We start from the raw sequence: 16,351 nt of genomic DNA on the forward strand, positions 1-16,351 counted from the left end.
CCAGTTGTGGTTCCTGGCGGGAACCATGATGACATGACCCAAAGATCACCAACTTCAGTCGAGGCTGGGATCTGAGTCTGCATGGCCTGTACTGCCGTCATGCAGTGAAAAGAATGTGTGTACCTGGCAGTGGTGTCTCCCCCATTAGGGCGGAGGGGCATCTCCTCACTGCTGTGAGCTCTGCAAAGTCAATCTTGAAAAATAAAATGGTAATAAAACAATTTGATTTTCCTGGACAGCAACTACAGCAGGGAGGAGGAATGGTGAACAGTGCGCATGTCGGTTTGGCCGGCTGTCTTAGAATGGCAAGTTCAACATGTGCACTTAGATCTCTCCAACCTGTGCTGTGTTGCACAGCCAGATGTAGAACAGGCACAGACTCCCAAGCCCTGAGTGAGTGCCAAACCAGCTTTCTCCAACCAATCCCGGCACTCTCTCATGCTGGCTAATAGTATTACCAGCATGAGAACTGTGTCTGGATTGGCGTGGGAGAGCTGAGCTCAATAGAGTCTGACAGCCTGTGCACCAGCCCATAGACTGCCGGGACAGGAGCAGAGCCCCCAGGCAGCGGCCGGTGGGTAAGTACCCTTTTTAATCATTTTGTTATTCTCTCCTTGCTACCCCACTACTTTCATTTGACAGCAGCCGCCATTAGCACCTAGCTGTTGTGCTAGAAGAAATTACGGATTGGCCTAAGCTGCCCTGCAAGAAGAAATCCGGGCTTGACCATGGCCACCATGCAAAAAATAAAATTGTAGCTTGAACTTAACCACTGTGTCAGGACCAATTGCGCCAAGACCTAAACCAACATGCTAGAAGAAGCTGCGGCCTGGACCAAGTCACCTTGCCTAAGAGAGGTGATTCTAGTGAGTGGCTGTATCACCCAGCTCAGATTGATCTGTGTTTGGCTACACTGCCCTTCAAGACAGACCTGAATTGGCCAGGATGAGATCAGCCCAAGGGAGGCAGCACTGACTGCAGAGCAGCAGGAGCGGCCGCTCGTACTGTAAAGTGTTGGGGCGGTGGTAGGTGTGAACACAAAAAATGACACTAAGAAAATAAATAAAATTGCACTTACCCGCTCCATCGGCCGCCACATCCCTCCCAATCCTCGCGTCCTTGTCAGGAACCTGGTGCACACGGCGCAGGCTCCCAGCTCCCAATCCCAGCACTTCTCACATGCTGGAAATGCTATTTTCAGCATGCGAGCAATGCTGGGATTCGTTTGGCGCTCAGACATAGACTTGGAGCTTGTGTTGGTTTATCCACACAGCTGTACAACACAGCTAGGTGGAGAAAGGCTAATTGCGCATGCGGTTTCGCCAGCCCTCTGGGGCCGGCCAAACTATCATGCGCATTAAGCAGTGCCCACCACTGCCCCCTCCTCTCTGGTGCTGCAGCATCACTGTGGCTGTACCCGCCCCTCCCTCGGCTCAGCTGGCAGGATGCAAAATAAAATGATAATGAAAACGTTTATTATCATTTTTGTATGTCCCTGTCTGAAGAAGGGGCGCACTCCTCGGCTATAACGGAGGATCCGCCACTGCAAAGCCCCTGTACTGTGAGTGAATCAGGTTTCTGCGGGGACCGCTCTCCTAGTTTGCAAGACCGGACTCTACAACCATTGAAGACATGAAGCAGGAATCTCATCGAAGTCACGTCTGCTGAGCAGGCCCCCACAGCGTTTGAGGAAGCCCGGCTTGAGCTGCCAGTTTGCACGCTCTCCCGGCAGTGGGAAAGAGGGCGTGTGGAGGCAAAGTGAGCAACTGTCCATTTGCACCAAATCCACCACTGACTGAGAAACCAAGTACCACGCAGGGAGAACAGTAAATGCGAACTGTGAAAGACTGAGCTACCATTGAATGGGTGAACTGCACCTAGGCCAAATTACGCTATTACTTGACTCTGGCTGGAACCACCTAGACCAGAGCGAGGACCCGGGGCAAGTAGCGGGAAGGGTCACTACCCGACCACAGCACCCATAACACTAAATTGCATCTTTCCTGTGTTGTGTGTTTAGTATTTGGTTCTAGCGTGCATTGAAATACTTTTCTTCTTGAACCTAATGAGCTTTTCGGTTGCTCTGTGTATGTGGAGTCCTGAGCTTGAGCACCCCCCAACTACCTACCCAAGAAGCCTGTGTCTGACTGCCATCGCTACCACTAAGAGTCAACTGTTGAAGGAGTTGTATTTGGCCCAGTTTACAGAGCCATAGGAGGACGGACCGTGCGACCTCAGGGGCAGAGAACCTCAATCCTCAAGGTTGAAACTCAGCAGCTACTGCTTTCCCAATGCCGCCCCCCACCCCGAATGCTCAATCTATAAGTACTATCAAATATAAAATCTGAAAATGGATTTGACCAATTGCTTTAAATTCATGCTAGAGCTGTTTTGGGGTGTGTTGGACAACTGTAATAAGTAGTATTCAGAGAGCCATGAGATAGCCAAAGCGCACTCAGGAGCTCTAAGTCAAGGAATTTGGTTTTGGTACTGATTTAGAGCATGTCTCACGGATCAAGTACTGCTAGCAAGAGATCATTACCTGCAGCTTTGAAGTCTGCCTATGCTGGAGCCTAGGATAGCCCTTGGTAGCTACTGGAGCCCCAAGGCTGTTGAGTGCCTCTATCTCCCTGTATAATTATAAAGGCATTTCCCCATTTCAGTCATGTGGGCTTTTTTCAAGCATGCAGAGTTTGATTCTCCAAGGGTGCTACATGGGTGTCCCCCTTACATGTAGAGACCTATTAAATACATCATCCCCTCTGATCATAATGTGAGAGCGGGATTCTGGACTTCCTTCACATGTGCTTTCAAAAACAAGGTTTCCAAGTTGTCTATGGTTAACCATGTTTAGACAATGGATGGCCATGGTTTGTCAATGAGCATCCAAGCAGAAAGCCTGTCCTATATAGCCTCTGCTGATGGTAGTCATTAGGATTAGTACCACTCAGCATGTCCCTAAATCTCCATCACAGACATTTGCAGCCCACTGGCGTCCTTGTGTGAGGGCCAGGTGGTGGTCTTAGAGAACTAGAGCACTTTGTAGTCCCTTTTCCCTTCTGATTGGTACCCAGTTTTCATCTATTATACACTTCAGTTTGGCTAGTCCAGTATCAAGCTGAGAAGGTGATAGTCAGGTTCCTAGTTGCCTTTTGGGTCCCTGTAGATCTCCTTAGACTACTCAAGCTAATATCCTTAAAGTGGACAATATCCCTAAAGTTAGCAACTGAAAGTGAGGGTGCAGACTTGGTGTTCATTCTGGTCCTGAACCCACAAAATACTGCTATTAGAAATTGGGTTTCTAGTTAGCAGAGGTTTACATCCTCTCCAAGCATGTACCACAATCCTAGTCAGGGTAAGTCAAATACACACCCTAAATTAACCTTTACTCACCCTCTCACAGCTTGGGACAGAGCAGTCAGGCTTAACTCCAGAGGCAATGTGTAAAGTGTTTGTGCAACACTTAAAACAGTGTGAACACTAAACAAAAAGAAATCACATCTAGTTAGAAAAATAGAGCTTAATTTATTGAACAAAACATGACCAAAACAACAACAAAAAATAAGTAAAATGGGGGTTATGATTTTTTTAAAGAATATCTTGAAAAATAATGCTTAAAAGCATCAACCACCAACCGGGGCTATCTGGTTGCCCCAGACGGGGACAAAGTCAATAGTTCAGGCGGACCGCGATGGAGTGCAGGTCGGACCATGCTTAATCCACTGCAAAGCACCTTGTCGCGTCATTGACGGATCTGAGATGCGAGCAGCAAAGGGGCGATATATCGTTGTCGAGCTCTTCAGCTGAAGGCGATGGTTCACGCAGTCGGCAGGCGATGTACTGGATCCTCGCAGATGCGTCAGAAAGGAAGGTGCTGCACCGTGCATTTGGCAAGCGATGTAATGGACTTTCGCAGATGCATTGAGGGATTTGTGCCGGTTCCATCGGTGCAACGTTGGTGATGCATGAGTTCTGGCAGTTGCAGCACTTTATACTCATTTCCAAAGGCCCAGGACTGGATTGGCACTACTTGGCAGGGCAAGACTCACAGATGGCAGAGTCCAGGTGCTGGTTGTAGAGTGCTTGGAAGTCTTTTGTGTCCCTGAGACTTCAAACGGGAGGGAAGCAGACAAGCACTTGGAGTCAACTACTATTACAAGAATGCAGCAGTGGAAGGCATGTAATCGCACACGTATCCCCGCATAAATGTCAGTATGTGGAAAACAAAATTACATAGTGCAACCATAGACTACACCCCGGCTGCAATGAGGTGTGAATATGTCAACTGCAAAAGCAATGACTACTACAACATATTATTAGAGTTTGGAGAACACAGAAAATAGAGTCATTTGCACTTTTGAAACTAACAAACTAGTTTATTTTCAATCCTGATGAGATACATCGGTTTCTCGCAATATTATATTAGCTCTTAGTGTTTGAACATACAGCAAAAGACATTCATCACATTTGCTCAATTTTATTCTTGATAAGCTTGATATAACAAACTGAAAAGAGATCGTTTTTTAAGTTGGAAACAGTACAGCCAACACGTGTTTCATCTGAAACCACTTTCTCAGGACCGTTGTGATGTGGCATCGGTGATGGTGACCGGTGCACCCCTTCCATCCAGCCATGGTGATCACTCCTGCACCATGGGCTCACATTTCCATACATTATTCATTGTGCACTAAATAGTTTTATCAGTAAAACTGTATGTCTGTGTAAATGTAATGGTCATTTCAATTGATGATGTGTTGTTTGTAATGGCAGTGCGCTACCACATCATGCAGACTCCACTTTACCCTACTCCACTCTACTCTGCACTACTCCATGCCACTGCACTCTACTCTGCACCACTCACACTATGCTAATCCACTCTACACCCCTCCAATCTACGCCCCTCCACTCTATGCCACTTCAGTATACACTTATCTACTCTGCATCACTCTATGCCAATGCACTCTAACCTACTCTATTGTACTATGCACCACTGCACTCTTCACCTCTGCACTCTACACCACTCCACTGTACGCCACTCCACTCTGCAACCCTGCAGTCTATGCCACTGCACTTTGTGCCAATGTAGTCTACTCTGTGCCACTCCACTCTCTGCAAGTGCACTCTATGCCATCCGCACTACGCCACTCAAATCTATCTACGCCACTGCACTCTATGCCACTGCACTCTACCCTGCACCACTCCACTCTATGCCACTGCAATCTACGCTGCACTACTATGCTCTGTACCACTCTACTCTTTACCACTCTATTTTACGTGACTGCACTCTACTCTAACGACTGCACTCTATACCAATGCATTCTACACCACTTTACTCACAAACAATGCACTTTACGTCACTGCCCTCTACTCTGCAACACTTTACACCACTGCACTCTACACCATTGTACTCTACACGACTGCACTCTATGCCACTCTGTTCTACTCTACGTCACTGCCCTCTATGCCACTCTACTCTGCACCACTGTACTCCACTGCTCTCTATGCCAATGCACTCTACTATACACCACTGCACTCTACGACACTCTACTCTGTAACACTGCACTCTCTGCAACTGAACTCTACACCACTCCACTCTATGCAACTGCACTCTATACCACTGCAGTCTACTCTGCATCACTCTTCTCTATGCTACTCTCTGCTAATACACTATATGACAATCCACACTACTCTGCTTCACTCCACTCTACGCCAATGCACTCTGCCCTGCACCACTCCACTCTATGCTGCTGCACTTTACGCCAATCTAAGCCACTCTAATCTACTCTACATCACTGCACTCTATGATACTGCACTTTACGTCCATGAGACTCTACGCCGCTTCACTCTACTCTGATACAATCTACACTATGCCACTGCACTCCATGCCACTGTATTCCACTCTGTGCTATTCCACTATATGCCACTCCTCTCTATGCCACTGCACTCTTCACCACTCCATGCAATACACTCCGTGCCAATGCACTCTACACAACTTTACTCAAATCCTATGCACTCTATGCCACTATACACTACTCTGCAACACTCTACTCTATGCCACTGCACTCTACGCCATTGCACTTTATGCCACTGAACTCTACACCACTCTAATCTACTCTGCACAACTGGACTCTACACATCTGCTCTCGATAACACTTTCCTCTGCACTACTGCACTGTATTCCACTGCACTCTGTACCACTGCACTCTAAGCCACTCTACTCTACACCACTGCACTCTATGCTGCTGTATTCCACTCTGCACTATTCCACTCTACGCCACTCCTCTCTATGCCACTGCGCTTTATGCCACTGAACTCTACACCACTCTAATCTACTCTGCACAACTGGACTCTACATATCTGCTCTCGATAACACTTTACTCTGCACTACTGCACTGTATTCCACTGCACTCTGTACCACTGCACTCTAAGCCACTCTACTCTACACCACTGCACTCTATGCTGCTGTATTCCACTCTGCACTATTCCACTCTACGCCACTCATCTCTATGCCACTGCGCTCTACAACATGGCACTCTACGCCAATGCACTCTACACCACTTTACTCAAAACCAGTACACTCTACGCTACTATATACTACTCTGCAACACTCTATTCTGTGCCCTAGCACTCTACGCCATTGCACTCTATGTCACTGCACTCTAAGCCACTGAAATCTACACCACTGTCTTCTACTCTGCATCACTGTATTCTACACCACTGCACTTTGCTACACTCTACTCTACGACACTGAATTATATGCCACTACACTCTAAGCCACTCTACTCTAGACCACTGAACTTTACAACACTCTACTCTGCAACACTACACTCTCCGCCACTCACCTCTGTGCCACTGCACTCTATGCTACTGCACCACCCTACACTACACCACTTGTGAGAAAGTGCCATCTTTCTTGCATGGTATGCCCCCACTTTTTGCTAAATTGCTGAATGTACTTCGATTGAGTGTACCCTGGGTTCCTGCCAATCAGGTGCCCAGGGCCTATGTTCCTTCCTTAAACCACACAAACTCCAAATTGGCAAACCCTAGCCACATGTCAGCCCCTAGTAAATGGTACCCTAGGTACCCAGGGCCTTGTGGCCAGGGAAGGCCTCTAAGGGCTGCAGCACTCATTGTGCCACCCTCAGAGGCCCTGTACCCTTACACACACACTGCCCTTGCAGGCTGAGTGTCTGGGTGGAGGACAAAACAAAAGAGTCGACATGGCACACATCACTGTGTACCATGTCCATCACCGACACTGCCAAGGCATATGTCAGCCACCCCTCTAGCTGGGTGCATTACGCCTATGGTGTGGGCACAGGAGCAGGAGCCCTGTGCCCCTACAGTACCCGGGTCCATTCCTGGGCACTGTAAGTGCAGTGCTGTCATTTAAGAGTACATGGTGCTGGGAGCTTGTCAAACACGAGCTCCACAGCACCATATTGGCAACACTGAAGCCTGGGAAGTTTGGTATCAAACTTCTCAGCACATTGAACCCACACTGATGCCAGTGTAGGATTTAATGTACTAAGCACCCCAGAGGGCATCTTAGAGATGCCCCCTTACAGCTAACTTACAATCCACGTCTGCTCTGAGGCTGCCCAGGCTGCCACACAGCAGACATGTTGCTGGACCCCTGGGTGGGAGAGCCCCTGCTCTCCCGGGCCTGCAACAATGCACATCCTGGGTGAGGTGAGAAATCTCCTCCCCCAGGATGAGCAAAGGGAAGCTTCAAAGGCAGGCCGCCATTTGGAGTTTCCCCAGGCCACTGCAACCCCCCACTCTGGCGGGAAGCTTGGCCGGAAACCCCATACAAGGACAGGGGATGTGCCAGCCTGCCCACCCCACCCCTCAGGTGGGGGAGGCGAGGTGAAGCACATCTCCGGGCTCTCGCCATCTTGAAGATGGGAGGCCCTACCCTATCAGGATTAGGCTACTGCCCCCCTCCCACAGGAGACAGGCAGGATAGGGGGTGTACCCACCCCAGGACAAGGACCCATTGGTCCCTGGCCTTCACCTACCTGTAACGCCCCTAAATCTAGTATTTAGGGGCACCCTGAACCTTCCTTCCTTAGATTTCAGATAGAAAAATTACAAGAAGAGCAAGAAGAACAAAGACCTGCCCTGCAGCTGCTAAAAAGAGAAGAAGACACCAACTGCTTAGGCCCCAGCCCTACCGGCCTGTCGACTCTCGAACCTGCACCAGCGCGGCATCTCTCGTGGCCAGCAACCTCACCAACCCCGGAGGACCTGGCTACCTTTTGGCTCTAAGCCCCTGGGACTCCCATGAGTAGAGGCTCTACTCAAGAAACCTATTTTTAACTCCTGGCAGCAGCCCGGAACCGCGGACCCAACACACTCTGCACCAGCCAAGCCTGGCCAGTGCCGGAGTGGACAAAGACCCTGAGGACGACCCCACGGCGACTGTGACCCCGAGTCCGGCACCCAAGGACCTCCCTTGACATCCCGGAGGAAGCCTGCAGCCTCAGAACCAAGTGCCACCCCAACCGCGATCAACCAGAGGGTAAGATTCCCGACGTCAAAAGGCACCCCTGCACTCGGCGCCCTGCGGCCCCCTGTGCCCAATCCCGGGGTACCCACCTAACCTACAACTATCCAACTTACCTCCCGAAGTGGTGGTTGCACCTGAAACATCCTCGTCCCCGAGCCTGCAGCCTTTTTCCAAACCGGAACATTCCCATTGATTTCCATTGAGCGCCCGAAGGCTCAAAAGCACCCTGCACCCAGCCGCCCGAGTGGCCCTGGCAGTGCCCTCTCTACACTAACCTACTTCCCCACTTGCCCTGAGTAAGTGACCAGGAGCCCAGCTCCCACAGCCGCGTGGCTTGCCAGACAGCAGCCACCAACCAAGGCCCCCCTATCCCTCATAGGATAACATTGGGCCTAACTCTCTCTGCACCCGGCCGTCCTGAAACCGCTGAGGGTGAACCAACTGTACCTACCTAACACTGGGGGACCCCTGAGTCCATGCCCGGAATTTCAACTCTGCCAGTCGAGTACTTACCCTTAAACCGCTAACTTCATTTTCCTCATAGGGTAACATTGACTGGCTTTTTCTTCAAAAATCTTCTAAGTGTGAACTTTTCAAAACTGCAAAAATTCACCAAAAATCAGCCAAGTGACAAAAACGAATTTACTCACCTGCTCCTAGGTGAGCTCCCAGTGCTGGATCTTGGTGCCCAGCCCTGACCCTGAAAAGTGTTCACAACTATACTTACCATTAACTCATTTTTCTCCCATAGGAAACCATTGTCTGCTTTTCTGTGAAATTTCTTCTAAGTGTCTATTTTTGCAAATTTGAAATATTCTTTTAAAATCGTACCATTTCTGCAAACGAAATTACTTACCTGCTTTTGATAAGGACCCCAGTCCTGGGTCTAGGTACCCAGTCCTGGATTACTAAAGTAACGATAAAGTACTCTACCTGCAATTTGAATTTCTTGCCATAGAGATCCATTGAATGTTTTCTTTGAAATATTTTCTAAGTGCTAACTTTTGAAATAGCTAAATATTATTTAAAAATCATTACAGTTATTAAGTCGACTTTCATCACTTGATTCTGAATACGGACCCAAGGCTGGTTCTAGGAGCCAGACCTGGAATTCCAAAAGTAATCTGAAAAGTAATTTATTACAAATAACCTGAATTTACCATTGAGCTCAATGCATTGTTATGTTTAGGAAATAGGATTGTTTATTGCAACCAACTGTGACTGTTTACACAAATTTATTGCTTAAGACAAAAGTATTTATATCCAACCTCTCATGCTGAGAAAGTAAATTTTTACCCCCTTTGTGGTTCTAAAAATAAAACAAGCATATATTTTATATATATATAAACCATTGGCCTAGAGTTCAGTTATTGAGTGTGTGAAACCATTTGCTGACTGAGTGTGTACAATAAATGCTTTACACTGTCCTCTGGTACTGCCTTACTGCTCGACCAAGCTACCACTTTTGAGAGTAAGGTCATACCTAACTTTGACCTCTATCAGCCTCTGGGGGACTGTGGACTCTGTACACCCTGTACCTATTAGGGAACAGTATATACAGAGCCACTTTCTCACACCACTGCACTCTACGCCACTCTAATCTGCTGTGCACCACTGCCCACTATGCCACTGCACTCTACACCTATGTACTCTACTCTGCCCCACTCTAGTCTATGCCAATACACTCTACTTTACTATGCACCACTGCACTCTTCACCACTGCACTCCACACAACTACAGTCTAGGCCACCCCACTCCGCACCACTCCACTCTGCGCCAGTGCATTCTATGATACTACTTTGCCACCCCAGTCTACCCTGCAACTCTCCACTCTATGCCACTTCATTCTACTCTGAAACAATGTACTCGACACCACTGCCCTCTATGCCACTCTACTCTATACTGTGCCACTATACACCAATTTGCGCTATGACACTCTACTCTAAACCACTGCACACTATCCAATGTATTCTACACCACTATACTCAAAATCAATGCATTCTACAACACTGCACTCTACACTAACTACTCTGGACCACTGCACTCTATGCCGCTATACCCTACTCTGAAATACTCTATGCCACTGCACACTGCCCCACTCTACATCATTGTGCTCTATGTCACTGCACTCTACGCCACTCTATTCTACTCTGCACCACTGCACTGTATGCCACTGCTCTCTACAGCACTCTACTCTACGCCACTGCAGTCTACGCCAATAAACTATACGCCAATACAGTCTACGCCACTGCACTTTAAAACACTCTACTCCGGAACACTGTACTCTACACCACTGAACTCTACACCACTGAACACTATGCCACTCTACACTATTGTGCTCAACTGCACTGCATTCTACATCCCTCTATTCTATTCCGCACCACTGTATTTCCACTGCTTTCTACACCAATCTACTCTTCAACACTCTACGCATAACAGTCTAAGACACTCTACTATGCAAGTCTGCACTCTCCACCACTGCACTCTGTCATTGCACTCGACTCTGCAACACTCATCTCTACACCAATGCACTCTAAGTCACTACACTCTACATCACTCTAATCTACTCTGCACCACTCTGTGCCACTGCAATCTACGCGACTCTATGCCACTGCACTTTACGCCTCTCTACTCTGCAACTCTGCACTCTATCCTGCACCACTCCACTTTACCCTGGTCCACTTCACTGTACTACAAAACAATCTACTCTATGCCACTGCACTCTACCCTGCACCACTCCACTCTATGCCACTGCAATCTACGCTGCACTACTATGCTCTGTACCACTCTACTCTTTACCACTCTATTTTACGTGACTGCACTCTACTCTAACGACTGCACTCTATACCAATGCATTCTACAGCACTTTACTCACAAAGAATGCACTTTACGTCACTGCCCTCTACTCTGCAACACTTTACACCACTGCACTCTACACCATTGTACTCTACACGACTGAACTCTATGCCACTCTGTTCTACTCTACGTCACTGCCCTCTATGCCACTCTACTCTGCACCACTGTACTCCACTGCTATCTATGCCAATGCACTCTACTATACACCACTGCACTCTACGACACTCTACTCTGTAACACTGCACTCTCTGCAACTGAACTCTACACCACTCCACTCTATGCAACTGCACTCTATACCACTGCAGTCTACTCTGCATCACTCTTCTCTATGCTACTCTGTGCTAATACACTATATGCCAATCCACACTACTCTGCTTCACTCCACTCTACGCCAATGCACTCTGCCCTGCACCACTCCACTCTATGCTGCTGCACTTTACGCCAATCCAATCTAAGCCACTCTAATCTACTCTACATCACTGCACTCTATGATACTGCACTTTACGTCCATGAGACTCTACGCCGCTTCACTCTACTCTGATACAATCTACACTATGCCACTGCACTCCATGCCACTGTATTCCACTCTGTGCTATTCCACTATATGCCACTCCTCTCTATGCCACTGCACTCTTCACCACTCCATGCAATACACTCCGTGCCAATGCACTCCACACAACTTTACTCAAATCCTATGCACTCTATGCCACTATACACTACTCTGCAACACTCTACTCTATGCCACTGCACTCTATGCAATTGCACTTTATGCCACTGAACTCTACACCACTCTAATCTACTCTGCACAACTGGACTCTACACATCTGCTCTCGATAACACTTTCCTCTGCACTACTGCACTGTATTCCACTGCACTCTGTACCACTGCACTCTAAGCCACTCTACTCTACATCACTGCACTCTATGCTGCTGTATTCCACTCTGCACTATTCCACTCTACGCCACTCCTCTCTATGCCACTGCGCTCTACAACACGGCACTCTACGCCAATGCACTCTACTCAAAACCAGTACACTCTAGGCCACTATATACTACTCTGCAACACTCTGTTCTGTGCCCCAGCACTCTACGCCACTGCACTCTATGTCACTGCACTCTAAGCCACTAAAATCTACACCACTGTCTTCTACTCTGCATCACTGTACTCTACACCACTGTACTTTGCTACACTCTACTCTACAACACTGAATTATATGCCACTACACTCTAAGCCACTCTACTCTAGACCACTGAACTTTACAACACTCTACTCTGCAACACTACACTCTCCGCCACTCACCTCTGTGCCACTGCACTCTATGCTACTGCACCACCCTACACTACACCACTGCACTCTACGCCACTCTAATCTGCTGTGCACCACTGCACACTATGCCACTGCACTCTACACCTATGTACTCTACTCTGCCCCACTCTAGTCTATGCCAATGCACTCTACTTTACTATGCACCACTGCACTCTTCACCACTGCACTCCACACAACTACAGTCTAGGCCACCCCACTCCGCACCACTCCACTCTGCGCCAGTGCATTCTATGATACTACTTTGCCACCCCAGTCTACCCTGCAACTCTCCACTGTATGCCACTTCATTCTACTCTGAAACAATGTACTCGACACCACTGCCCTCTATGCCAATCTACTCTATACTGTGCCACTATACACCACTTTGCGCTATGACACTCTACTCTAAACCACTGCACACTATCCAATGTATTCTACACCACTATACTCAAAATCAATGCACTCTACGACACTGCACTCTACACTAACTACTCTGGACCACTGCACTCTATGCCGCTATACCCTACTCTGAAATACTCTATGCCACTGCACTCTATGCCACTGCACACTGCCCCACTCTACATCATTGTGCTCTATGTCACTGCACTCTACGCCAATCTATTCTACTCTGCACCACTGCACTGTATGCCACTGCTCTCTACAGCACTCTACTGTGCAGCACTCTACTCTACGCCACTGCAGTCTACGCCAATAAACTATACGCCAATACAGTCTACGCCACTGCACTTTAAAACACTCTACTCCGGAATACTGTACTCTACACCACTGAACTCTACACCACTGAACACTATGCCACTCTACACTATTGTGCTCTACTGCACTGCATTCTACATCCCTCTATTCTATTCCGCACCACTGTATTTCCACTGCTTTCTACAGCAATCTACTCTTCAACACTCTACGCATAACAGTCTAAGACACTCTACTATGCAAGTCTGCACTCTCCACCACTGCACTCTATGTCATTGCACTCGACTCTGCAACACTCATCTCTACACCAGTGCACTCTAAGTCACTACACTCAACATCACTCTAATCTACTCTGCACCACTCTGTGCCACTGCAATCTACGCGACTCTATGCCACTGCACTTTACGCCTCTCTACTCTGCAACTCTGCACTCTATCCTGCACCACTCCACTTTACCCTGCTCCGCTTCACTGTACTATAAAACAATCTACTCTATGCCGATGCACTCTACCCCATTACACTCTATGCCACTCTAGGCCACCCAGCACCACTCCACCCGGCACCACTCCACTCTACGCCATTGTAATCTACGCTGCACCACTCTATTCTATTTTGTACGACTCTACTTTGCACCACTCTACTCTATGCCGCTGCACTCTGCACCAATACACTCTACTCCACTTCATTCAAAACTGATGCACTCTATGCCAATCTACTCTGCACCATTGTACTTTATGCCACTTCACTCAAGGCCACTCTACTCCACAACACTCTACTCTATGATTCTCTACTCCATTAAACTCTACTCCACTCTATGACACTCCATTCTATAACACTCTACTCCACTCTATGCGATTTTACAACAATATTCCACTCTACAATGCTCTATGCATCTCACTCTACGCCACTCCATGCCACTTTACTCCACTCTATTATCTGACACACTACACCACACTACTCCATTCCACTACTCCAAGCTACGCCTCTCCAGTACTCCATTCTACGCCACTCCACTCTGACACTCTATGCCACTCCACTCTATGCCACTCTACTCTGCTCTACGCCACTCTATGCCATTCCACTTGACTAAACTACTCCACTCTATACCACTCCACTCTGCAACAATCTACTGCACTCTACCCTACTCTACTATACAACACACTACTCCACTCTATGCAAATTGCTCCATGCCACTCCACTCTGCTCTACACCACTCCACAGCACTCTATGCCACTCCACTCTACAACACTTTGACATTACTGAACTCTACAACACTCTACTCTACACCCGTCCACTCTATGACAATCTACTCCCTCCACGACACTCCACAACACTATGCCACTCCATGGCATGTCACTCCACTCTACTGCTACTCTACACTACTCCACAACTCTCTATTGTACTCCATAACACCCACCTCTACTCCGCGGCACTATACTTTACAGCATTAACTTTTAGCCATGCTGAACAGCTGCCAAGCTGGTGTACAACATGACTAACACATATTGGCAAAGCCAATAGCTTTGCATAAGTCAGACCTATTGGCTTTGTCAATGCTTGTTATAACTGTGGTTCCATGTGGGAAGTGTTGTGCCCTCGGCTCCTCCCACCACCATGAGTATCCATTCCTACCCAGTGGGAACTGGAGTGTCCAAAGCTTTCCACTTGGACAGAGTGATGGCCCATGTGATGGCACATTTAGCTGCCCCACCCCGCTCGACGATTGCAACCAATCCGTGCAAATCGAGCTGCCCCCACCAGATGACCCGGACAATCGGGGTACCCTGCACATCAGACCCCAGGGTCACATGAACAGTGTTGGGCTCCTACGCGTGTCTCAACGACCTCCCTTGCCCGAAGAGCCCCTCTCAGGGTATCTCAAACTGCCCAGTATGTATTGGGCCGCATTTTGATGCAAACATCACCTCCCCCCCCCCCCCATTCCTCCCCCTGCCCCCCCAACTGTACACCTGAGAGCACGTGGGGCTTCGTCAGGTCGCAGGGGTTCTCACTGGCTCGAGAGCACAGGCTTGTTTGGACCTAATCCATCCTGGGGTATCTCAGGCTCTCATTGGTTACCACTGCCGGCGGCACCTGTTGCTTTCCCCTCCCCTAGTGTTCTCACTTGCACCATCGGCAGTGGAGCGCATTGTGCCTCCCCCTCGCCGGATCATGTTACCTGTTTGTGGAGACTGAAGCTTGCTACGACTACCTCGCCTCCATCTCCATGTGGACCCTGGGGATGACCCGGACTTGTTCCCTCCCACGGGCACCTCATTGTGTCCACTGACTATTGGGGCGCCTCCCGGCCCCACGCCCGCACCTTCCACGCGGACTCTGGGGTGTGATCGGTCCCCCTCGCCCGGGTGATGATTCCAGCTGCTCATGAAAACGGGGCGTTATATGCTTTACCGATCCTTGGGGATCCTCACTTCCCCCATGGGCACTGGGGTGTCCTGGTCGTACCTCACCCCATGGGGATCTGGGTTCTCGGGTTCATTTTACCTCACCCTTTCCAGGGTGACCTCACCAGTGAACGTCTCTTATCTGAAACGGCAGCCTGCTGTCAACAAGGTTAAACTAACACGAGCAGATAAGAGGCTTCCAGATTCCCTGCCAAGGCCAGGCTCATACACAGCTCTGTTTCTCTCCCTGGGCAGCCGTTGACGAGGAAATGTTGCGCATGCGCCATGTGTCAGTGTGTCTCGGGGTCGTAACGCAGGCCCTTGCAGCCCGTGAGGTGCAGGAAGCCCCCACCCCACTCTTTAAGGAGGGGTGGGGCATTCGGCCAAGGTCTATTAATATACAGTAATTATCAGGTTTCAATGGGTCCCTCACTTGCCTGGGCCCTGGTGCTACTGCACTTGCTGCACCAATAGTAGCTAGCAGGCAGGCAACTAGAGCCAAATTTTGGGGGGGGGGGGCTGAAAAAGATTTCGGGGGGGGGGCTAAGTCTTCCAGCCA

This window comes from Triturus cristatus, chromosome 3_2 (genome assembly GCF_964204655.1).
Source record: "Triturus cristatus chromosome 3_2, aTriCri1.1, whole genome shotgun sequence".
Taxonomy (NCBI): domain Eukaryota; kingdom Metazoa; phylum Chordata; class Amphibia; order Caudata; family Salamandridae; genus Triturus; species Triturus cristatus.